This window comes from Entelurus aequoreus, linkage group LG02 (assembly GCF_033978785.1).
Source record: "Entelurus aequoreus isolate RoL-2023_Sb linkage group LG02, RoL_Eaeq_v1.1, whole genome shotgun sequence".
In the NCBI taxonomy this organism is placed as follows: domain Eukaryota; kingdom Metazoa; phylum Chordata; class Actinopteri; order Syngnathiformes; family Syngnathidae; genus Entelurus; species Entelurus aequoreus.
In genome coordinates, this window is record NC_084732.1 from 52,727,025 (window position 1) to 52,751,747 (window position 24,723).

The following is a 24,723-nucleotide window of genomic DNA, read 5'->3' on the forward strand; positions in this document are numbered from 1 at the left end:
GGGACGATGGCCCTGTAGGTGGTTCCCAGGTTTAACCCACCTGGTATTGTTGTATGTTGTCGTGTCTGCGAGTATGTGTGTGAGTCTGTTGTGTTTTCTATATGTATGTGTTTTTATTGGTTTGTTTATCTCCTCATTCCTTCCTCTCATGCTTCTGTTTCATCCCCTCCTCTTACCAGTACTCTATGCAGTTCCCAGTTATCATGCATCAGCCCCCCTCCTGACCTGCTTGTATACATCAGCCCGTTCTGCTCTCCTAGTTGGACATGGTGAGGTATGACAAGCACCAGTAATACACTTAGATTTGTTTCATGGAACGTGAGGGGAGTGGGGAGTGCCATTAAAATAGGGAGGGTCTTGACCCATTTGCAACACCTCAAAGGAAATATATTTTTCATTCAGGAGACCTACCTTCGCAACAGAGAGATTTCACGACTTAAAAGAGGCTGGATCAGCCATATTTTCCATTCAAAATTCAACGAAAGGGCCAGGGGCACAGCTATCCTTATTCGTAAAAATATTTTGTTCGAACTCAATCAAATTGTAGCAGACCCGGCTGGTCGTTATATTATTGTGTCCGGAAAGCTGCAAGGCACCCCAGTCATACTCGCTAGCGTTTATGGACCCAACTGGGATGACAATTCTTATGTGACTAAATTGTTTACATCATTTCCGAACATTGGAAACCATTTTATCATTATGGGCGGGGACTTTAACCTGGTGCAGGATCCTGTACTGGATCGATCATCTAACAAACTAGCTCCCTTATCTAATTCAGCCAAAACGCTGGATACTTTCGCTAAACAGTTGGGTCTTACAGACCCGTGGAGACATGCCTCCCCTACAATTAAACAATGTTCTTATTTCTACCATGTACATCATACTTACACTCGGATAGACTTATTTCATCTCGACAATAGACTACTTTCCAAAACCAAAACATGTAATTACCATAGTATTGTAATCTCGGATCATGCCCCCACCTCAGTCGACATCAATATGGACACTCAACCTAGACCCCTTAAACAATGGCGATTCAACTCAGCCTTATTAGCAGAAGACCGTTATAGGAATTTCCTACAAGATCAAATTAAGTGTTTTTTCAAACTGAACGACTCACCAGAAATCGGAAGAGGTACACTATGGGAGGCATCTAAAGCCTATATTAGAGGTCAACTTATATCTTTTGTTTCAAACCTAAATAAGACAGACACCATTCAAATCACTGGGCTGCTCCGCAAGATTAAGGATCTTGACGATAAATACGCTTCAAACCCAGACCCGACACTATATAAAGAACGCCTTCGCCTACAAACTGACTTTGACCTTATGTCTGTCAATAGAGCGAAATTACAACTGCTCAAATCCAGACAACGATTTTTTGAATCTGGGGAAAAAGCTGGCAGGCTCTTAGCCCACCGGGTCAGGGAGGAAGCATCTTCGAGACTAATCACGTCTATTCGCTCTAACACAGGAGAACTACATACTGATCCAGCTAAGATTAATGAAACATTTGCTGCATTTTATACAACATTATATACCTCAGACTGCCCCCCTTCCTCAGATGAACTGTTTAGCGATAAAACATTCCCCCAGATAGAATGTGGGGCTGCGAGGGGCCTGGGCCAGCCCATTAGTGTCATTGAGATTACAGAAGCCATCAAATCATTACAGAGCAATAAGTCACCCGGCCCGGATGGCTTTAGTACAGAATATTACAAAACGTTCTCCAGTGTTCTTGCTCCGGCTCTAAGAGACATGTATAATGAAGCTTTTCTGCAGCATCGCTTCCCAGAAACCTTATCGAGGGCCACCATTTCTCTCATCCTAAAAAAAGAGAAAGACCCCCTGCTTTGCAGCAGCTATAGACCAATTTCGCTCTTAAATGTAGATCTAAAAATTATATCCAAGGTTCTCGCTCTCCGGCTCCAAAGGGTGATGCCTTCCATCATCTCGTTGGATCAAACAGGTTTTATGCTAGGCCGGCAATCCTCACACAACACTCGGTGCCTCCTAAACATTATCCATTCGCCAAACCCCTCGACCCCGGAAGTGGTAGTATCCCTCGATGCGGAGAAAGCCTTTGACAGGGTTGAATGGGAATATCTATTTGAAGTGATGGGTCGGTTTGGTTTTAATGAGGATTTCATTCTCTGGGTTAAACTTTTGTACTCGTCCCCAGTAGCTTTGGTACGTACAAATAATACACTATCCGCCCCAATTTTTTTTAAAAGAGGCACTAGACAAGGTTGCCCGTTGTCTCCATTACTGTTTGCTATTGCGATAGAACCCCTTGCTCTTTGGCTACGCGCGGAGGCAGGCTTTAAAGGTATCACCCGGTCGGACACGTTGCACAAAGTCTCGCTTTATGCGGATGACCTGCTCTTGTACATCTCGGACCCTGCTAGCTCACTCCCGGTAATATTTGACATTCTGGAGCGGTTTGGCACACACTCGGGTTACAAACTTAAAGGCCTACTGAAATGAATTTTTTTTATTTAAACGGGGATAGCAGATCTATTCTATGTGTCATACTTGATCATTTCGCGATATTGCCATATTTTTGCTGAAAGGATTTAGTATAGAACAACGACGATAAAGATCGCAACTTTTGGTATCTGATAAAAAAAGGCTTGCCCCTACCGGAAGTAGCGTGACGTAGTCAATTGAACATATACGCAAAGTTCCCTATTGTTTACAACGATGGCCGCATGAAGTGAGAGAGATTCGGACCGAGAAAGCGACAATTTCCCCATTAATTTGAGCGAGGATGAAAGATTTGTGGATGAGTAAAGTGCAAGTGAAGGACTAGTGGGGAGTGGAAGCTATTCAGATAGGGAAGATGCTGTGAGAGCCGGGGGTGACCTGATATTCAGCTGGGAATGACTACAACAGTAAATAAACACAAGACATATATATACTCTATTAGCCACAACACAACCAGGCTTATATTTAATATGCCACAAATTAATCCTGCATAAAAACACCTACGTGTTTGTTATGCTAGCTCCTAGCTCCTCTGCTAGCTCCTAGCTCCATAGAACGCGCCAATACAATTCAAACACCTGATCAACACACACAATCACTCAGCCCAAAAGACCGTTCACCTAACCCAAGGTTCATAAAGCTTATATATTTTTAAAAAGTTACGTACGTGACGCGCACATACGGTCAAGCTATCAAATGTTTAGCAGCCAAGGCTGCATACTCACGGTACCTGATAATCAGCTGGGAATGACTACAACAGTAAATAAACACAAGACATATATATACTCTATTAGCCACAACACAACCAGGCTTATATTTAATATGCCACAAATTAATCCTGCATAAAAACACCTATGTGTTTGTTATGCTAGCTCCTAGCTCCTCTGCTAGCTCCTAGCTCCATAGAACGCGCCAATACAATTCAAACACCTGATCAACACACACAATCACTCAGCCCAAAAGACCGTTCACCTAACCCAAGGTTCATAAAGCTTATATATTTTTAAAAAGTTACGTACGTGACGCGCACATACGGTCAAGCTATCAAATGTTTAGCAGCCAAGGCTGCATACTCACGGTACCTGATATTCAGCTGGGAATGACTACAACAGTATATAAACACAAGACATATATATACTCTATTAGCCACAACACAACCAGGCTTATATTTAATATGCCACAAATTAATCCTGCATAAAAACACCTATGTGTTTGTTATGCTAGCTCCTAGCTCCTCTGCTAGCTCCTAGCTCCATAGAACACGCCAATACAATTCAAACACCTGATCAACACACACAATCACTCAGCCCAAAAGACAGTTCACCTAACCCAATGTTCATAAAGCTTATATATTTTTTAAAAGTTACGTACATACGCAAAAAAAAAGTTGCGCACATACGGTCAAGCGATCAAATGTTTAGAAGCCAAAGCTGCATACTCACGGTAGTACGTCTGCGTCTTTGTCATCCAAATCAAAGTAATCCTGGTAAGAGTCTGTGTTGTCCCAGTTCTCTACAGGCGTCTGTGTATCGAAGTCAAAAGTCCTCCTGGTTAGAGTCTCTGTTATCCGAGTTCTTCCATCTTGACTGCATCTTTCGGGAATGTAAACAAAGACGCGCCGGCTGTGTACTGTTGTTGCTGACTTCATTCGAAAAATACGTCCGTTTCGCACCGACAACTTTCTTCTTTGCTTGCTCAGCTTCTTTCTCCATAATGCAATGAACATAATTGCAACAGATTCACGAACACAGATGTCCAGAATACTGTGGAATTATGAAATGAAAACAGAGCTTTTTCGTATTGGCTTCAATGTGGAAGGCATACCCGTGTTCCCCGGGCTACGTCACGCGCATACGTCATCCTCAGAGGCGTTTCGAACCGGAAGTTTAGCTGCAAATTTAAAATGTCACTTTATAAGTTAACCCGGCCGTATTGGCATGTGTTATAATGTTAAGATTTCATCATTGATATATAAACTATCAGACTGCGTGGTCGGTAGTAGTGGGTTTCAGTAGGCCTTTAACTACCAAAAAAGTGAGCTGTTTCCGATTAATTCCTTAGCTAAACAGTTACCACGATCTTTAGCGGCATTCAAATGGGCACATGACGGGATTCATTACTTGGGAATCCTTATTACTCCGGCTATGTCTGATATGCTCCGGGCAAATTTTTAACCTCTAATTGAAAAGATGGAGAAGAACTTTGCCCGCTGGTCTGTTTTACCATTATCTCTCGCTGGCCGGATCAATCTGATCAAGATGATCACTCTGCCTAAATTCCTTTACCTTTTTCAACATATCCCCATATTTATTACTAAATCACTTTTCGATAAATTAGACAAATCAATATCCAAATTTCTATGGGGGGCCGGATCGGCCCGAATCCGCAAGTCGGTCCTACAATCTCCCAAATCTGAAGGAGGGCTTGCACTCCCCAATTTTAGACAATACTATTGGGCGGCTAACGTACAGAAACTCTTATACTGGATGGATGGAGGCTCTCAGACCCTCCCGGCCTGGGTATCCCTTGAAACGGCGATCCCACACTCCTCATTACATTCTTGCTTATGCTCATCACTCCTTTTCCCATTTAAACTTGAAGGCGCAAACACCATTGTATCGATCTCCATTAAAATATGGAACCAGCTACGTAAACACTTGGGTTTTCAGGGCCCATCTATATTGACCCCGCTACTTAAAAACCAATTATTTAAACCTTCCCGTACTGACCCCGCATTCATGACTTGGCACGATCATGGTATCACCATTGTGAAAGACCTCTATGCAGATGGAGTGTTCTCATCCTTCACTGAACTCTCTTCCAAATACGATTTGCCGAACTCCCACCTTTTTCGTTTTTTTCAGGCGAGGGACTTCGTAAAAAAACAGTTCCCACACTTTCCGAATCGTCCTCCGGAAACTCTTATAGATACATTGTTATCTTTGAGCCCTAATCATAAAAATATTATCTCTGTGTTATATACCTCTTTGAGTTAAGTTGCTCCAAACTCTCTATCAGTGATAAGAGCCTCGTGGGAGAGCGATCTTAATACCAACATATTCGATCAACACTGGGACTCTGCCCTGAAACTGGTTCACTCCTCCTCAATATGTGCCCGTCATAGTCTCATCCAATGCAAAGTAATCCATAAAATTCATTATACTAACTCAAAATTATCCAAAATCTACCCCACTGTTAGCAATACCTGCAATAGATGCAAACAATCTCCGGCCGATCATGTCCATATGTTCTGGTCCTGCTCTAAACTATGTTCCTTTTGGGAGGACATTTTTGACACAATCGGAAAAGCATACGGTCAAAACTTTCCCCCCAACCCATTATCAGCCATTTTTGGCGTATGCCCCGATAACATGTGCCCGGTATTACTAAAACGCGCTGTTGCTTTTACGACCTTGCTGGCCAGGCGATTGATCTTGTTTAATTGGAAGCTGGCTCGCCCCCCATCACACGGCCGTTGGATTAGAGAGGTTCTCTACAATATAAAACTGGAAAAACTTGGGTTTTCGCTAAAAGGCTCGGCTCAAGCGTTTGAAAGCTCATGGAGTCCTTTTTTGCTGTATGTCAACACTCTTGATTTATCCCCAGACGCAGATGAGGAATAATCTCCCGTTTATTTATTATTATTATTTTATTTTAATGTTATTTTATTTTATTTTGATTTTATTTTTTCCCTTTCTCTCCTTTCAGCCTGTTTGTCTGTCTCTGGCCTCGTATGTGTGTGTGTGTGTGTGTGTGAGAATGTCTGTCTTTGCCGTCTTACTTGTTATATGATTGTGCTATATGTCCCTTGTTAGTGTGACTTGAGTGGGGTGGGAGGGTGGGTGGGGGATTTGGGTTTTAAGGGAAAGGGTGTGAAGAATTTTCTGACTTTAAAATTGTACTGTTTCGACTTGCACTTTTTTCTGTATTTGAAAATGCCAATAAAAAAAGTTGGATTAACGAAGACACTGGAAAGGTGTGTTATTGTGCCATTTTTTTGGACGAGTTCGCGAAAAACAAAGTACAAATAAGAAAAGGGGTGAAGCCACAGAACATAAACTGGATACAGGTCAAAAAGGTCAAAAGTAAACACCCACTTGCTGTGACTCTTAATTAGATGAAAAAAAACGTATTATTGAACTGGAATTTTTTTATTTATATATATTTATATTTATGACATTTATGACATTGGGTAACTAAGATATTTATATAAAATGAAAATCAAAAAGTCTAAACTTAAATAATAATAATAATAGATGTATTTTTAAGGCACCTTTCAATGCACTCGAGAATATTGTATTAAAAATAGGGACCAATAAAAATATTAGATAAGAAACAAATAACACTAGCTAAAATCATAGTGAATTAGCAGTCCAGAATAAGTATGTTTTGAGTCTTGATTTGAAGAGTGAAAATGAGTCTATATTGCAAAGGTCAGGGTTTACTACATTCCACGTAAGGTTCCCATTTACAAAAGCCTAAGGGCCCCTGGTGCTGTGAACCCACTTTAAAATCATACGCTTTTGTAGCATAACATTGTCCTTTTCCTTAGCGCATGTGTATTACATGGTTGAGGCAGTAAGAGTGCGTTGTTTAATGCTTTTAGCACGTTCGAAAGTTACCACCCTCTACCTCGGCAAACAGACCCTTGAAAGTTGCTAGTAATGATTGCCTATAGCAGGATGCTTACATTGTTTGTATTTGAAACAAGTTTTTACAAAGACAACTGTACTTTATCTCTATACAGACAGTTTGTTTGTTATGGTACAGCATTTGGCGGGTTGTTTACAATTTGGTCTGCCTTTATTAATTCCACTTCACATCTTCTAACCTTTGAAAATCAACGACAACAGACTCACTGATTGCTCTCTCAAACCATGTGACTGGACATCTGGGAGAGAAATCTCTCATAATTAAGAGGGCAATGATAGGTTTTATGCACAACAGCTACAAAACCAACAAGAAATCAAAGATGATAAAAGATGTGTTGCTAACACGTGATGTAATTACATTGTTTATTTCAGTTTTATTTTTCATTGCATGACATACAAAATAGTCCATTATGGTCACTGATTGTGTTAAGACAGTGGTGTCCAAACTTTTTTTCACCAAGGGCCGCATGTGACGATGCCGCATGTTGGGCAGGACGCAGAAAAGGCAAGCGTGGTGCAGGCACAAGGTCATTTAATTAGGACCCAGGCAGAAGTAAATTAATATATCAGGAACTCAGAAAGCAACAGAAAAAGTTAGCATACACTAAATCAGTGCTTCCAATTATAATCATACAATTTCACCAAGTAACACCTCAGAAAATACTTGGCCCTCCAAGTACCACCATAACGACCAACATTAAAATACATTAGCGTAGTAGGTATTAATTAAAATCAAGGCAGAGGTTGTAATTAACAAGTACATTTAATATTTTGACCACTAACATTACACACAGTTTGAACAGTAACACTGTGAAAATAAATCTCATTTAATCAAGTGATTATTTGGCGTACCACTAGATGGAGCCCACGTACCATTAGTGGTGCACGTACCACCGTTTGAAAATCACTGCACTAAATAATGAACCAGCACTGAAGGAGGGAAACATGTGGCACTATATAGAACTAATTAACAATGAGGAAAATATGTCCAAGCAGGACAAGAAACAGAAAGAAAATGGTGCTGCAAAACACAAGAGACCAAACAGGAAATACTGACAAAACAAGAGCACCAGGACAGGAAGTGCTTCTAAACACAGGAAAATAACAAATATAGTCCAAACTGGCATGTGGGATCATGACACTGCATACTGAAAAGTCAAAGCATGCAAACACCATTGTATTTTGTAAAAAAACAAAAAATGCTGAAAACAGTCTAAATATTTCTTACAACTAACATTTGACTGTCTTGAATTACAGGTGACAAAGAGCGTTATGTTTTGTTTTAATAATTTCAGCTTTTTCTCATTACTTGCTCTTTTCCCCACATTTTTTAAGTTTTGTTTTTGTTTCTTTGATTTTATTAAGACTATATGCTGCGGGCCAACACAATTTGATTTATGGGCCACACTTTGGACACCCCTGTGTTAGTGGTTGCGTTTGATCAGTGAGTTCCAACCTCGCCTCTTGTGGTGCTGATGCAGAGGACACAAAAACAGTCATACTATGAATGAACATTTAATATTAAATATAATTCTAATACTGGGACCAAGATTGTTCAATCTTTATATAAACGACATTTGTAAAGTTACAAAGGACTTCAAGTTAGTTTTATTTGCAGACGACACAACTGCTTTCTGTTCAGGGGAGAACACACAGAAGATAATACAAATAATAACAGAAGAAATGAACAAATTTAAAAAATGGTTTGACAAAAACAGACTATCTTTGAATCTCAGTAAAACTAAAATAATGCTATTTGGTAACAGTAGAAAAGAGCATCATACATGAATACAAGTAGACGGAGTAGACATTGAAAGGGTAAAAAAAACAGACTTTTGGGAGTATTACTAGATGATAAAATGAACTGGAAATCTCATATACAAAATATACAACATAAGGTGGCAAAAAACATTTCAATAATGAATAAAGCAAAATACGTCCTGGGCCAAAAATCAGTTCATATTCTCTACTGCTCGCTAGTGTTACCATATCTGAGTTATTGTGTAGATATATGGGGAAATAATTACAAATGTGTGCTACATTCGTTAACCGTGTTACAAAAAAGATCAATTAAACCAGTGGTTCTTAACCTTGTTGGAGGTACCGAACCCCACCAGTTTCATATGCGCATTCACCGAACTATTCTTTGGTGTAAAATAAAATGTTTTTTTCTCAGATTCAAGACAAAGTTATATATGTTTTCACTGGTGCACAAAATAAACCGTGCATGAACATCATCGTGTTCAAAGATCAAAATCAACACAGTGCATGAACTCACAACAAATTACACACCTGCAAATCAGATGGAAAATTAGAGGGAACGAACATTGTTTGGGGGTATTGAAGGATATATATATATATCTTCATATATCCATATTTTGTGTTACTTATTAATTTTCATAGTCATATTACATATAGCTAATGTTCCATATTGTACTCTTTGCTTTTCTAATCATCTCATGACAAAGTGCTTGCACTGGGGATGGCCTTGGGGTAGAAGGCAGAGAGAAGGAATCCTCCTTGCTTTCCTGCAGCCCAACTCTAGATAAGAAGCACAATGAGCATGTGTTTGAGGTGAGACAAGTGAGGGCGGGGGGGGGGGGGAGATATTGAGGAGGAGAGTGCATTCCGGGATGTTTTCAGATCAACTTGGGCTATGCATTTGTATGTGTTGTTCGAGGCTGGTCTCTATTCTCAAATATTTGACAATAAATTACAAAATACCTATACTGTGCTTGGCGGTACCTTTGAGTTCAGTTTATATGTCATCTAAGGAACCTGGGACTGACCAGCGTTTTACATCCCACTTGGAGGAACATCTGGTCAAACGCAACAATTTGGGGGCTCGTCCGGGATGACACGCTGACAATTGGACCTTCTCGCGCAATCTTCTGGACAGACTCACATGGCCAAAACATAATTCAAGGTAAGCAGAACCTTTCTTTTTAGATAAAATCTGCATTAGGAGTCTGCCCAGAAGTCTGTAAGTTAAACACTGCTTTGTACCCCAGACACAGATTGGTGATTTTGATAGATTGATTGCATTTTTGCCGAGCCTGCCATTGCATTAAAATTGTAAATAAGTGGTCAACTCACGTCATTGTGTCTCGATTACCGTGACGGGCAGTTTCATTGACGAGTGAACTAATAGTTGGGTGTGGCTCACCCTGGGTAGTTGGTCGCCGCCTAAAAGAGTAACGGGTTGGATGCCCATCATATGGTACAGTAAATACTCCCTGGTTGTAAGATCCCTGTGACATCTTTATGTGCACACAAACTAAGGATGGGTTGGAGGCCATTTGTAAAATACAATAAATACTCCCTGGTTGCGAGTTCCCTACGGCATTAACGTGTGCGTTAAAATTAAGAATCGTACGGGAGGAGGCCCTTCTGTACCATATGATAAATTCCACGGCTGGAGGCCATTTGTAATAAATACAATAAAGATTCCCTGGTTGTGAGGTCCCGGCGACACTTTAGTGTGCGCTAAAATTAAGGAAAAATAGACACAATGGACAAGGAGTGTGACAGACAAGAATGTGATGACGGCTGGGGAAAATGTGATGAATCATTACTGTTTAATAATCAATTGAATGCACTGTTGTCGACAATGGAATTAGCAGGTAGAGTTTAAAAAGAAAAAAAAAAAAAGAAAAGAGAACGTTCCTTGAAAGGGTTAAGAGGGAGTTTACAATACTCGAAAAGTCGTGAACTCAAACGTCTGGTAAAATAAGGAAATAAAAAATAAAATAAAATAAAAAAGTAACTGGAAGTTTTATGGTAGGTGAAACGCAGAGAGAGTGCTCGTGTGTGTGTGTGTGTGTGTGTGTGTGTGTGTGTGTGTGTGTGTGTGTGTGTGTGTGTGTGTGTGTGTGTGTGTGTGTGTGTGTGTGTGTGTGTGTGTGTGTGTGCGTGTGCGTGAGTGCTTACGCGTGCTCATGTGTGTGTGTGTGCTGCTGATTGTGTGTGTGTGTGTGTGTGTGTGTGTGTGTGTGTGTGTGTGTGTGTGTGTGTGTGTGTGTGTGTGTGTGTGTGTGTGTGTGTGTGTGTGTGTGTGTGTGTCAAACGTCCCGCCCAGACTTTGACTAGGCCACCGCCCCCTACTCCAGTGACAAGAGAAGGAAGTATTAACACGCCCCCTCTAAGATTAATCCTGCCTCCGAAAATTAACCCCTTGTACACGTCTGACCATTTTCTCCGGCAGACATTTTTGACACATGACATTAACACTTTGGAAATACTACAATATAAGTCTCTTGCCGATGCATACATGCAAGCCATTGTTGACCTTGCTTTCCCACCTGTACCTCCGGGAGGGAACCTTTGGCCAAACACTTTGGACAAAGTTAACCCTGATATACACGGTGCCAAAAACAACATATGGCAGGACATTTTATTCATCCCATGCAAAATAGGGCTAATGACAGAGCAACAAGGAAACGACTACTTAAATTACAGATCGCTGAAGATAAAAGGTTAAAAGAACCAAAAGGTCAAAAATCAGCTAGGGTATATTCAGCACTGGGTGACCTTACTTCTGAGTTCCAACAGGTGGAGGAAAGAATCCTCAACAGACGTGCGACCAGACGGTTGGACTCGGGTGGTGGACAACACGGTGCTTCAAAGCCAGTCCGGGGTGGAAACTGTTTCGGCTGTGACCAGCCTGGTCACTGGAGTCGTGACTGTCCGAACATTTTCGAACAGGAAAGGTTCCGTAGTGCCAACAAACGAACACAAAAGCGTGGCAAAGGACGCCCACAGCAGGAGCCCCAGCAGGAGATACAGACTGGCCCCCTGCTGGACATGAGTGTCAACGGACAATGTTATCAGTTCGTGATTGACACTGGTGCCACCCATTCGATTCTGAATGCAGAGGTACCAAAGAAACTGTGTGCTTCCTCTTTAAAGGTCGAAGGCTTCGCTGGGGTCACAAGAAGGTTACCTGTCACCAAACCACTTCCGGTTCAGATTGCTGGACCTCCTTTACAGACTGTACCCTGACATTCAATATCGCACAGAAGGAACCTTCCTGGTGTTACCTGACGGCTCAACCACCAAGCTGCGACACCACTACCAAGGCTCCTCCATGAGCTCATACCACAGCCTGAAACAACAGGAATGGCTGACATCCAACTGCTCTAACAGTGAAAACCCTGACTGGCTGAGATGCTTCCGTGTGTTCTGCCACCCGACTCGCCATATGTTATGATCACCAGTTAGACACTCATACCAGGAGACCTTTGACTCCTTTGTATATTTATATATGTTGGAACTCAAGGTGTGGTTGCTCATGTTGACCTATCTTTGAAACAACTAGCATGGTATAAGATGGACACAATTGTGTCCCACATTGTTCACTTGCTCTCTGTCTCGCCTACAAAACCAAAGAACTTAGGTGCAATGATAAGACACGGCGTAGCTGCCAAACATTACACCGACACCCAAATACCACATTTTCAATTGTTTAGGTTTAGCACATAGTTGTGTTAAACACATAACTATGGGCTGCACTTTAGACACCTGTAGGCTACGAGGAGCTAGCAGCTACACAACAGCTGAGCTAAAACGACACATTACACATTTAAGCATATCAAATAATTATAGTTGCTCATTACATACACAAAGTTGCCATGGCAGAAGTCTGATAGAAAGTATTCAGTAACAAACGTGTCCGCATCATTCGACTTTCTACAACATGAGCTTGACTTAATCAATTATTGGGGCCACCAGGTGTGGTAAAATTTCAAAATACTATTGATAAAGCATCCGCCATACGGGTAGTATTTTTCTAGTATTTGTGACAATATAAAATATAAGCATATTTAGTGGAGTTTGAGTTATTTGTGATGTTGCTAAGGGGTCCCCTACCCTAACAACACCCCCCAGTGGACCACAGAGGCTAAAGAGACTATCATTGACCTCAAACATGACTTGTCCTCCGCTACTTGGCTATTAGTTGACCTTTTTCTTAGATGTTTCTGAAATTGATAGTATTACTAACACAGTCCTTTTTTCAGAAACAGAAGGGGGTGAGTGAGGGTAGATACAGACTCCTTGGAACAAAATCGACAATCATCCGACTCTGACACATTCCATAGTTTTAACGTTTTTCCCGTGGGTAAGAAGTTATAACTAATTTTAATTTGAAAATAACGATTGTACACATCGATAGTACTTTAGTAGATCAAATTTAGAATATGGAAGAGGTGAGGGTGAACCATGTATAGTCTTTGATTTCACTGATATGATCAATACGGTACAAGGGAAAAGGTACGTACTGACTTGTGTTGACAATTACAGTGGTTGGCCGGAAGCAACAACAGCCTCAAAAGAGGATGCAACATCAGTAATTAAATGACTTGTGAATGACCTAGTACCCCGACATGGTTTCCCCAAAAAGATTAGGTCAGACAACGGCAACAATTTAAAAAAAAAATTTTTAAAAATACTCACTTAGCCTTGGTCGAAAAGGCTTTCGGATTAGAACACAGGTTTGGGGTACCATCCTGAGTCCCAAGGTAAGGTTGAAAGTATGGACCAGAACATTAAAAACTAATTGGCTAAAATCTGTGCACAGACCAAATTTAATTGGATTGACATGTTGCAATTAGCGTTAATGATCATTCGAAGGTCCGTGAATAAAACTGTTTTACCGCCCTTTGAGATTTTCACCCTATGAGCTGCATACAGGTCAGCCCAGGACCAGCAGCCGCATGGAAGGAGGACTCAGCGTAAAACCAAAATGGTATTTTACACAAAAAATGCAGAATTTGTGTGCCAGTTCTTCTGTACAGATACGAGGATGACAGCCCGCCACTCCAGATTCCCTTCCGGCCGCTGAGAGGGTCAAGATCTAGGTCATCAAACGCAAGTGGACGGAGCCCAGGTAGACTGGTCCCTTCAAGGTCGTGGAACGGACGTCTCACGCCCTTTGACTAGCTGGAAAAGGGGACACCTGGTACCACCTCTCCCTCTACACTCCTGCTGAAGAACCTGACAGATTACCAGCGGATGTCATTGCTGACATCGCCACTACATCTGCCCCACTCGACCCCCCAGCAGCGCCTTTTGAGCCTGAGGCATCTGAAGAAGAACGGGAGCAGAAAACGACTCATTTTTAGTGTGTGTGTTAACGAAGTAACACACATAAGGGGTGATTGTGCTAGTAACCTCTCCCCCTGTAGGTCATAGAAGAGCGAGGCTTTAATTACACACACATAATCCTACAGCCCAGAAGACGACGCTGAGAGAGAGATTTTCTACCTATATTACTCTTTTTAACTTCTATATTGTATATCCTTATTTGAGACCAGCCTTTATACTCGAAGTTATCCAATTTCTCTTGCTTGTTTTCAGCATAACTACATGTGTCGTTACATTAAGTGAAAAGTTTGATGTTTATCCCCGTTTTGTTACTTAAATTACTCTGATATTGATAGACGAAAGGCAGGATGTTACACCCGGTAGTGTTCCCTGACGGACTGGTGCTTGGGCGTGTTCTACTGTCTTCGTGTCTCAGTTCTTCCTTCCTGACGACAGTGACTGACAAGTGTCTAAAAACAAACAGCAGACTTTAAATAGACTGGGTCAAAGGGGATAGCAAGACTTATTTTTTGACCTGTGCAGTGTGATTAATTACGGGGGACACAATAGCTATTACCGTGGTAATAACCTCTATATTTGTTACGACTCAACCCTGAACCATTGGTGTCGGATGCAGACAACATACTATGGTAAGTGGTGCCCATCGTCCCTTTTATGTTGTTTTGGGGGTTGACCTGACTGATACAGACTCTAAAGGAATTATTAAAATTAATGTCCTTGAGAGGGCGTTAACTACCTCTACACCCTCTGTAGCACCTAAAGTACCACCCCACCTTGGTGGTGTTTCAAAGGCTCTCACATCTGTGCGTGCTAATGACATCACCACCGAAGGCCTGGTAACTTTGACCTTAGGAGCGGGTACAGGTAAACCTGTGGCTCAGGTGGATGCCAAAACCTGGGTGACTGTGTTGCTTGTTCCGCTGGACGTCCTTTTCCCCACACTTACCCCGCCCCTTTTAAGTTGACTGACATAAATGGCTCAAACTGTCTTATTTCCTTGTTCTCTGAACCCACGCCACCAGGGTGCGATTTGTTGGCTAGTGTGTACCCTCCTGTTGACAATTCCACCCGACTTCTTCCATTTGTGGCCCAAAAGCTGAATTACACGTGTTTTCAATTCAAAGGACCCTCTTCGTCCCACAACAAATTGGGTGACAATAACCCTTCCTGGTGCACCACACTGATAGATGGCTCAAGGATAGGCCCTTGGGCACGAGCTGACTTATTCTGGTATTGTGGGGAGCACAGATTGTACATTAGAATCCCAACGTTATCCGTAGGGCTTTGTGCTATGGTTAGACTGGTGACCCCACTCACCCTAGTGGGTACCAAATTAACTCCCCTTGTAACTCCTGTCTCAGCGGCATCTCTAACTTCTCGCCGACGCCGCCATGTTTTATCTCGGAGGAGTGTAAAGGGCTCCTTTGATCTGATGAGAACCCCTGATGGTGTTTACTTTGATGCAAATGGACAACCAAGAGGGGTCCCCTCACAACACAAATTGTGGTGTGAATCCTGTGCAGGTTTCGAGAACCTTCCTATCATTGGTGCTATTTTCCCTGTGACTGCTACTAAAAATGTAGAACGCATTAACTATGTTTTTTATAATCTGTTGAGACTGACCAACCTGACTCGTGACGCCGTTGAGGGACTTGCTGAACAACTTGCCCCGACCTCCCTCATGGCCATCCAGAACCGCATAGCCCTTGACCGCATCCTAGCCAAGGAAGAAGGTGTGTGTGCAATGTTTGGTGACCAATGCTGTACCTTCATTCCTAACAACGCTGCCCCCGATGGCTCAGTTCAGAGGGCCTTAGAGGGCCTCCAGGCCCTGTCTAAGGAACTTACTGAAGTTTCAGGGGTCTCTGACCCCTTTAAAGATTGGCTCCAAAGCACATTTGGCAGGTGGACTGACCTAATTAAGTCTGTCCTGGTCTCCATTGGAGTTTTCTTGGCCATTATAGCCTCTTGCGGTTGCTTTATCGCCCCTTGTGCTAAGTCTCTATGCACCCGCATCATTGTTAGAGCTGTAGAAGGTCAACCTCACCCTGTTTCTGGGCTCGTTATGTCTTTGAAGGGGGTCAAGCAAAATGGAGACTTTCGAGAATTGTTGGTTTCCTTCCCTGACCATGACGACATTGACGTGGACTCCCTCCATCTATCTTCCATGTAACTATGCTGTTGTTTTATGCTAGCTTGCTAAAAAAAAAACACAGCACCTACTTTAATGTGGGCCGTGCTTTAGAAGTGTTGTACTAGAGGTAAAGATCTTTTTAAAAGATCTTGAAGGGGGAATTGAAGGATATATATATATATATCTTCATATATCCATATTTTGTGTTACTTATTAATTTTCATAGTCATATTACATATAGCTAATGTTCCATATTGTACTCTTTGCTTTTCTAATCATCTCATGACAAAGTGCTTGCACTGGGGATGGCCTTGGGGTGGAAGGCAGAGAGAAGGAATCCTCCTTGCTTTCCTACAGCCCAACTCTAGATAAGAAGCACAATGAGAATGTGTTTGAGGTGAGACAAGTGAGGGCGGGGGGGGCAGGGGGGGGGATATTGAAGAGGAGAGTGCATTCCGGGATGTTTTCAGATCAACTTGGGCTACGCATTTGTATGTGTTGTTCGAGGCTGGTCTCTATTCTCAAATATTTGACAATAAATTACAAAATACCTATACTGTGCTTGGTGGTACCTTTGAGTTCAGTTTATATGTCATCTAAGGAACTTGGGACTGACCAGCGTTTTATATCCCACTTGGAGGAACATCTGGTCAAACGCAACAGTATCCATAATATGTTTTTATTTACACGATGAGTCAGGTGTGTCTTGACCTCCTCGGCGGAGGCTCCGCCGAACCCCTGAGGCCAACTCACCGAACCCCTAGGGTTCGATCGAACCCAGGTTAAGAACCACTGAATTAGACTGATACATAATGTTGGATATAGAGAACATACAAACACTTTATTTATTAAGTCAAAAATATTAAAGTTCGATGATTTGGTAAAATTGCAAACAGCTAAAATTATGTACAAAGCAAACTGTAACCTGCTACCAAAGAATGTACAACAATTATTCTCAACTAAAGAGGAGAAATACAACCTTAGAGGAAAATCTAATTTAAAACATTTGTATGCACGTACAACACTTAGAACCTTTATCATATCAGTATGTGGAATTAAATGATGGAATGGATTAAGTAAAGAAGTTAAACATTGTCCTGATATGATCCACTTTAAGAGGTTGTTCAAATTAATAGTGCAAAGAAGAATTATGAGAAATACTTTCAACCTTATTGAAAATAAGATTTTCTTCATCTCAGTATGTTAATAATGACTGACTTAATTTCATATTACAAAACTGTTGTATTACTCATTCACGGATGTCATTTTACTATAAAAAAAAGTCAGTAAATGAACGTATATATTTGTAAATGCTCTGAAGTGGGAACGGGGTAGGATTTAATAAGCTTTGCTTCTTCCTACTCCTTTTCGGACATGATGTAAAGTGAAATGATATGAAATTGTGTGATGTATTATACTGTAAGTGTGTTCATGTTCGAAATAAACTAAAGAAAGAAAGAAAGCTGTGTTGACAGAGAAATAAAGTCCACTGGAGCCTTGTAAAGGTGCTGTTTGTAACCCTCAAAGTAACAATTTTCAAAACAAACAATAAAACAAGAACACCACCTTATGTTAAAATTAACATAACACATTTGTTTGACAATTGTCTATATTTTTCACAATTACAAAGTTTATGAAATAAACATTTTACCGGCACATATAAAATAATTGGTGTTTACTGGCATACAAAAGCAGTCCAAGAGAAGCATCAAATAATTTGAAGTCATGTTGTTGTTATGGTAGAATAAACATTCAATGACAGCTAACACTCGCTTTCCAAATTGCTATTATTAGCTAACAACACACAAAGCTAATGCGCGTGCATGTGTTACGTAAGTACGTAAAGCCCTAATAAGGCAGTATATATTATGTGAAATACATTGGAAAGTTGGCGCCCTCTCGGCATCTGTGTAAATGTTGCAAACATCCCCTTTAAGTTTGCAATTTTGCTTCTGTCAATCGCAAAAGTGTCGAGCTGCGAGATTTAGTTGTCAATTGAAAAACTGGATGAGTCTTGGCTCATGCCAAGAAAACATGGAATTTTGGTATAGATCAGTGGTTCTTAACCTGGGTTCGATCGAACCCTAGGGGTTCGGTGAGTCGGGCTCAGGGGTTCGGCGGAGGTCAAGACACACCCGACTCATCGTGTAAATAAAAACTTCTCCCTATCGGCGTATTACGGATACGGCAACAGCAGAAGTCACACTGATTTGCAGGTGTGTAATTTGTTGTGAGTTTATGCACCGTGTTGGTTTTGTTGTTTGAACAAGGTGATGTTCATGCACGGTGCATTTTGTGCACCAGTAATAAAACATGGTAACACTTTAGTATGGGGAACATATTCACCATTAATTAGTTGCTTATTAACATGCAAATTAGTAACATATTGATTCTTAACTAGTCATTATTAAGTACTAATTAATGCCTTATTCGGCATGGCCTTATTATAACCCTAACCCTCTAACCCTGGCCCTAGCCCTTTAACCCCAACCCTAACCAAATAACTCTAAATTAAGTCTTTGTTACTTAGAATATGTTCCCCTAATGTCCAAAAAACTCTAAATTAAGTCTTTGTTACTTAGAATATATTCCCCATACTAAAGTGTTACCAAAAACATATAACTTTGTCTTAAATTTGAAAAAACCCAACATTTTATTTTTCACTAAAGAAGGATTGGGTGAATGCGCATATGAAACTGGTGGGGTTCGGTACCTCCAACAAGGTTAAGAACCACTGGTATAGATATTTGTGCAATTTATGTATTCATCCACTTGCATTGAGGCCAAGTAGAGAAGAGACCAAGCAGATCCAGCAGATGGCGCTGCACATACTGAGCTGTAATGGAACAGTTTGGTCTTTCACTTTATTATTTATCCAAACAAAACACACAGGTTGTTTAGCCTTGTGCTGAACTGTCTGCTATCCTAAATATACTACTAATTTAAGTATTTTTCTTATCTCTCCGTATTCTTATCCCAATAGTGGCACACTTCATTTCAAACTCCTCGATGTTAAATATAGTGATAATGCTGACTGGTGAGTAATGAACATTTATATTGCAATCATGCACACGGCAGGCTGAGATGTTAAAAGTGAGTGATTAGCGAGGAATAGCGAATCCGCCTGCAGTGCTGCAGTCCTGACGATCGAGGCCCACACACATGCAATAAAAAAGTATTTGCTTCTCACTCTGTGTGAAACATACAGATAAACAAAACACTCCAAGTTGGCAATCAGAGTTATTAGGTGTGTGAACGGGCATCAAACAGGAAGATAATGACTCAAACAGAGCTGTTCCCATGGAGTTCCAACAGCTTTTTATGCTGGAGAGGCTTGTCCTGCAACCCATAGTGCAGGGGCCTTTGTAATCTCTCAAAGGGCTCTAGTTATTTTAATAACAACTGTTATAACCTAATGAAAGAAAACCATTGACCATGATGCAGAAATAAATTGTATAAAGAGGAAGGGGCGGGGGATTTGGTAATTGAATTTAATAATGCAAAGGTCTTTTTTTTTTTTTAAGACTGCCTGACTATGTTTGGTAAGAAATACACCTTAAATTTGAGAATATCGTTTGCACGATAAGGACGATATATGCAATATATATGCCCAACAATAAAGCTTGTATTTCTATGGTTCCATCGCGATAGTGCACAATCTAGCTGTGTCCCGCAAATTTGGCGGCGACAAACGAACGGACGCGCCCTCAGTGCACAGTGCCTTGAGGCATCCACATCAAACTTTATTTCGGACACAAACTCCGCAATCCTCGCCTCTATGGCGGAAAAAGTACTATGTTTCGTACAAGTACCTTTATCACTGTAGGACGAGGAAGAGCTAAACATGATTTTATGTACATTCAAGAGTAGAGCTCTTGAATGTACATAAAAGTAAGAGGACAATTCAAATATCAACAGCAACAATATCAAGTACAGTATTGGTACAGTATGAGGTCGATACTACAGAGGTTAGATCAATATATTTTTTTATTATAAAAAATATTTTGTGGTTTTTGTTGTTTACAAACTCGGGAAATAAGTTCCTAGACACAGGAAAACTTTAAGGGCAAAAACCAAAGGATTTAAATGAGAGGCAATAGTAGGAAAACTTTTCCATTTATAATTGATATTGTTACACTGCCATCCTGTGTTTTTGTATGACTATAATTGTGATCAAAATGTATGTCATTTAATTGAAAATGTTAAGTATCAGCATTGGCATGGACAATACTTCCCCTGTAACTACTAAAATGTGTGGTATCGTCCAAAACTAATGCCAAGTATTGAAACAAAAGAATCATTTTTTATTACATTTTAACAAAAGTATAGTTAGAAAGTAATCACCTATTACCAGTAAATAAAGAAGTAGATTAATAAGTGTTGAGAAAATAATACAACTCGCAGGCCACAAGTTGAATATCCCAAATGAAGAAAAAAAGAGGACCTAAAATGGAACCCTGAGGAACACTACAAGTATAACTAAAGAAGTAAAACAAATGACTACTGACTGAATCTGACGTAAACAAACCACAACAACACCGTAGTTACATTAATCACATTACGGAAAAAAAAATTGCCAAAAATTGCCAGGACTTAAAGGGGAACACCTCAGTTATGTAAATCACAAGTTTGTACGCCAGTGTTCTATGTTTGCTAGCAAGGTTAAAATGTCAATGCAAGGATCTGCCAATGTGTTTACAGTGGTCCAAGTTCCTCTATACAACAGGAGTACTCTTGTGTTCTCAGGAATTTGCTGTAAAAATGTTTGTCTCCGAAGTTCTGAACTTAACCCAGGGCAGGAATGGTGTCAGTCCTGGGCCGAATTTGGCCCTCTGGCCGCAAGTTGAATAGCCCTGGTATAGGAGAAGTTGCTCATTTTCCATTCGGTAGCCTCCTTTGAGTAGTTGAAGTGTTCACTGCTTTTCTTCTTGACCGTTGTCAACTGTTCTTAACAACAATCCCAACTAAAGAGTGTGAAAAGCTCTCGTGTGATCTTGCAGCAACAGTGAAGGACAAATCAATAAGCACACAACGACTTAAGTAACTGTCATGGCATGAAGCCTGACCAGCTTTATCTACCTCTGCATGCACTTTAAAATGTTGGCTGCAGTGCCACCAAGCAGGAACAATAACATGTAACAATATGTCAACTATTTATTAATCAAATGACACAATTGTCGTCCTATATTTTTGTTTCCGTCTACAAGGAAAATTTAAAACATTGATAGCAAATACATAAAACCGCAAGTTGTTTCAATGTTACTGAAAAAAACATAAGCCTGAAAACATCAATCAACTATCAAAACAACACCTAAAAAATCTTGGCGGGCCTGACGACTCAGTTGCTGGTGTGCAAGTCATGTACACTTGCAGGACAATTCAACTCATTAATACAGGCGAGCCTATGGTTGCTCCGTACTGCTATTACAACATTGGTTCTGTTGCTGTCGTGCAATTTACTTGTTAATGAATTTGAACTTGAAGAAAGAGCTGTGTACAGTCTTCCTTTTACACCTTCCAATTAGGGCTGGGCGATATATCGAATATACTCGATATATCGCGGGTTTGTCTCTGTGCGATATAGAAAAATGTCTATATCGTGATATTGGAGTATACGTTCTCACGCAGTTGCTTTTAGCTGCGGGCATTACAGTGCAGGCTTTTCTCACTCTTTATTGTCTCTCCTTCTCACAGAGACATAAAACAAGTGCACCTTCGTACATACGTCACATACTGTCGCGCGTGCAACGTCATACGCCCTCGCGGAGCAGAGAGGTAGCGACAAGCTGTGGTGCTAACGGACTGGTGCGAGTGGTAATACGAGAGAAAAAAGGTGCGAATCTGGTAACAAATTAAGGAATAATTAATTCCCAAGAAAAACATCGCCTGGCGGTGGATTGGCTTTAAGCGGGAAGATGTCGAACAGACAACCATAATATGTCAAGTATGCGGCAAAAGCGTTGCTACAAAAAGTAGCATTACTGCTAATTTGTGGCATCATTTGAAAAGTCGCCCGCGAGAGAATAAGGAGTGCTTGAAACTCCGCATGTCAACATCTCCAGCCGGTGCCACACCAACAAAATGCCCCAGCAACCATTTCCAGATCAACACCGTAGAAAAAATTGTCAAAAACAGAAGGTGATAACGTCCGCAGTAACCTACCACATAGCGAAGGACATACACTATTTGATTTCCTATTAGGCAGCTAATTTTTATTTGACAGTTATTGAAATATCTTGTGTGACATCATGCACAAAAGTGCACTTTATTTGTTTTAAACTATTGTAGTGGCGTTCTGTAGAAAAAGTGCACTTTAATTTAGTGTTGTTTTGATATGTCATCTTAGTGACATCATGCACAAAAGTGCACTAATAGCTTGTTTTAAAATGTCTCTGACAATATTGCACTTTCTGTTTTGGAAATGACACGAATGTTTGTGCCACTGCTTAATAACTGTTTAATAAATACAGTTTTGCTAAATTGACTTAGTTGTGGTTTCCCTCTCTGCATGAAAGTTTAAAATGAGCATATATTAATGCAGTATGAACAAGAATGTTTTAATGTAGACAAATAGAATCATCATACTGCTGTGATTATATGTATCAAGTGTTCATTCAAGGCTAAGGCAAAATACCGAGATATATATCGTGTATCGTAACATGGCCTAAAAATATCGAGATATTTATAAAAGGCCAAATCGCCCAGCTCTACTTCCAATGCAGGACAAATTATTATTTAATTTGTTATATGTAGGGCTGCAGCTATCGAGTAATCTGTAAGTTTGTTTGATTAATCGAATAATCGGGAAAAAACACACACATAGCTCCGGTGCATATTATAGGTAATGGAGTTTAAATAAACTCATTTTCTGTTTGCCATAACCTTTATTCTAAATAAATAAATGCATAACATCAACCTTGAAAGTGTACTTTTAAAGTATAGGAAAAATATCCGCTGTTTCGCCACACACCACCGCTCTCATGTGCGATCTTTGCAGAGGCCATGAGGAAAAACTATGTCTGCGTATTCAAAGTCCAGGGCACACCGTGTGGTCTTTCTAAATTGTTATTAGTTGCGCTCATTAAACAATTAATTGCAGCAACAGAGTATAAAGTAAAGTTTTTTTCTGGTTGAATTAATCAATTTGATCAAAAAAATTAATTAAATATAATTAATTTAAAAATTTAAAAATATATACAAAGCACTATTACAGTATCTAGAAGACGCAGTGTCTGAAAAAAAATGTTATTCAAAAGATTATGAGCAATTCTGTCAATGTCATGCCACTTCTTTCTAACATAACTGCCACATATCTTGAATTAATTGTCAAATGCCAGCTGTCTAGTAGGATGTGTAAGTGACAAATTAGGGGCAGAGGACACCGTGCCCCAGGAACATGAAGTCAGACGCTACTTTTAAAGCTTATGAGACAGAACCACTGCTCTGTATTGTATCCATCCATCCATCCATCCATCCATCCATTTTCTACCGCTTGTCCCGTTCGAGGTCACGGGGGGTGCTGGAGCCTATCTCAGCTGCATTCGGGCGAAAGGCGGGGTACACTCTGGACAAGTCACCACCTCATCACAGGGCCAACACAGATAGACAGACAACATTCACACACTAGGGCCAATTTAGTGTTGCCAATCAACCTATCCCCAGGTGCATGTCTTTGGAGGCGGGAGGAAGCCAAAGTACCCGGAGGTAACCCACGCAGTCACGGGGAGAACATGCAAACTCCACACAGAAAGATCCAGAGCGCAGGAACGAACCCAGGACCTTCGTATTGTGAGGCAGACGCACTAACCCTTCTTCCACCGTGCTGCCCTGCTCTGTATTGTATATGAAATATCAATAGAAAAGAAAGAAAAACAGAGCGAGCAACTGGGTGTCTTCCAATCTTTCTTAGATTAGACATCCTTGCCTTCAAACCCCAAAAGACTAAATCTTAATGTCTGTTTCAAATCCCTCTGATGAGTCTGCTGTCCTACTTACTGCAAGTTCCCTTGGTAGAGTGAAAATGGGAAAAAATTGTCACTGAAATTGTCAACCACAGAGGCGTATGGGTTTGTTTGTAGGAAATATTCTCATGCGTTTTCTCTCAAATTCCACACATAAGCAGGGTGCATATCTATAATGAGATGAGGGATGAGGCTCTCCCAGCAGCCCATGTATATTTCATACAAGATGAGACAAAGTATTTATTGTGAAACCACCGACCTCTCTGCCCCTCCTCACAGTTTAATTTTAGATGCTGAAAATGGCCAACATCTTGTGAAACAATTGATTGCTCTCCACTATCGAGCGCCATTCCTTTCAACGTCTTTTCAGATTGTGACCTGTTCT

The 24,723-nt window shown here is 40.7% G+C and overlaps 1 protein-coding gene across 2 annotated transcripts in view; it reads right to left on the reverse strand.

Annotated features, from left to right (window-relative positions):
- tub (TUB bipartite transcription factor) overlaps positions 1–24,723 on the reverse strand; it is a 244,290-nt gene that overhangs the window by 109,154 nt on the left and 110,413 nt on the right. The gene's annotated exons all lie outside the window — the stretch shown is intronic.